Source organism: Orycteropus afer, unplaced genomic scaffold (assembly GCF_000298275.1).
Source record: "Orycteropus afer afer isolate SDZICR_OR568_19922 unplaced genomic scaffold, OryAfe1.0 scaffold00114, whole genome shotgun sequence".
NCBI lineage: Eukaryota > Metazoa > Chordata > Mammalia > Tubulidentata > Orycteropodidae > Orycteropus > Orycteropus afer.
The window spans coordinates 5256843-5259306 of NW_006921701.1; positions in this window are offsets into that span (position 1 = coordinate 5256843).

Below are 2464 nucleotides of genomic sequence, written 5' to 3' on the forward strand. Positions count from 1 at the left end.
TGATGTGTGCACTTATTGCTATAAATTGGCCTCTGATCACTGCTTTTGCTGTGTCCCAAAGATTTTGGTATGTTGTGTTTTCATTCTCATTTGATTCAACAGGTGGCATTCTTAACTTCCAGTTCAATGCAATCAGTATTGTGTCTCCAGGTGGGAGTGTTCCTTCTTTTGGGACTAAGATCTCCAGACTCACAGAGCATAGGGTAGTAGGGACAGGAAGCAAACAGTTTTTGAGTGGGTCACTAGGGGTAATAGTGAATGGTACCACTCCTGTTTCCACCCCTTGATTCCTGGATCCATGAATCCTGGTTATTGGAGAGAAAGCACCATATATTAGATGTTGGTTGAGAGCATATACAGCCTCCTGGAGAGCATTGCCCCAACCCTTCAAGGTATTGCCACCTAGCTGGCACCGTAATTATGTTTTTAGTAGGCCATTCCATCGTTCTATCAAGCCAGCTGCTTCAGGATGATGGGGAACATGATAAGACCAGTGAATTCCATGAGCATAGGCCCTTTGCCCCACTTCATTTGCTGTGAAGTGAGTCCCTTGATTCAAAGCAATGCTGTGTGGGATACCATGATGGTGGATAAGGCATTCTGTTAGTCTATGGATGGTAGTTTTGGCAGAAGTATTGCATGCAGGGAAGGCAAATCCATATCTAGAATAAGTATCTATTTCACTAAGAACAAAGCACTGTCCTTTCCATGATGGAAGTGTCCAACGTAGCCAACTTGCCACCAGGTTGCTGGCTGATTACCCCAAGGAATGGTTCCATATCTCAGACTCAGTGTTAGTCTCTGCTGCTGGCAGATTGGGTACTCAGCAGTGGCGGTAGCCAAATAGGCCTTGGTAAGTGGAAATCCATGTTGCTGAACCCATGCATAACCCCCATCCCTGCCACCATGGCCACTTTGTTCACGAGCCCATTGAGCAATGACAGGAGTAGCTGAGGAAAAAGGATGACTGGTTTCCACTGAACATGCCATCCTATCCACCTGATTGTTAAAATCATCCTCTGCTGAGGTCACCTTTGGGTGGGCATTCACATGAGACACAAATATCTTTACTTCTTTGGCCCAGTCAGAGAAATCTATCCACATACCTCTTCCCCATACATCCTTGTCATCAGTTTTCCAATCATGGTCCTTCCAAGTCCCAGATCATCCAGCCAAGCCATTGGCCACAACCCATGAATCCATATATAATCGTACATCTGGCCATTTCTTGTTCCATGCAAAGCAAACAGCCAGATGCATGCTCAAAGTTCTTCCCATTGGGAGAATTTTCCTTCACCACTGTCCTTTAGGGAAGTCCCAGAAAGGGGCTGCAGTACTGCTGCTGTCCACTTTCAAGTGGTGCCTGCATATCATGCATAAGCATCCATAAACCAGGCATGAATTTTCTCTTCCTTAGTCAACTGATCATAAGGAACTCCCCATGAGGCCATAAGTGCAGACTGGGAGAGGGAAGGTAATATGACTGGAGTGGAGACCATAGGCATTTGGGCCACTTCCTCATGCAACTTACTTGTGCCTTCAGGTCCTACTTGAGCCCAATCTCTGATATGCCACTTCCTTTAATGATGGAGTGCTTCTGTGCATGTCCCACTTTATAACTCTGTGGGTCAGATAACACCCAGTTCATGATGGACAGCTCAGGCCTCATGGTGACTTGGTGGCCCTTGGTTAGGTGTTCAGTCTTTACTAAAGCCCAGTAATAAGCCAAAAGGTGTTTCTCAAAAGGAGAGTACTTATCTGCAGAGGATGGCAGGGTTTTGCTCCAAAATCCCAAGGGTCCGTGTTGCAGTTCACCAATGGGGACCTGCCAAGGACTCCAAACAGCATCTCTATCTGCTACAGACACTACAAGCACCACTGGATCAGCCAGATCACATGGCCCGAGTGGCAGAGCAGCTTGCATGGCAGTCTGAACCTGTTGCAGAGCCTTCTGTTGCTCTGGGCCCCACTCAAAACTAGTAGCTTTCTGAGTCACTTGATAAATGGGCCACAGTAACACACCCAAATGAGGGATATGTTGCCTCCAAAATCCAGAGAGGCCCACCAGCTGTTGTGCCTCCTTTTTAGTTGTGGGGGAAGCCAGATACAATAACTTATCTTTCACTTTAGTAGGGATATCTTGACATGCCCCACACCATCAGATCCCTAGAAATTTCACTGAGATGGAAGGTGCCTGAATTTTCTTTGGGTTAATTTCCCACTCTCTACCATGCAGATGGCTCACCATAAGTCTAGAGCCATCAGTACGTCTTCCTTACTACATCCAATCAGCATAATGTCATCAATATAATGGACCAGTGTGATGTCTTGTGGTAGGGAAAGGTGATCAAGATCCTTATGGACTAAATTATCTCATTGTTGTTGTTGTTGTTGTTATGTGCCGTCGAGTCAGCCCTGACTCATAGCGACCCCTCCTTGGGTTTCCGAGGCAGTATCACTACGG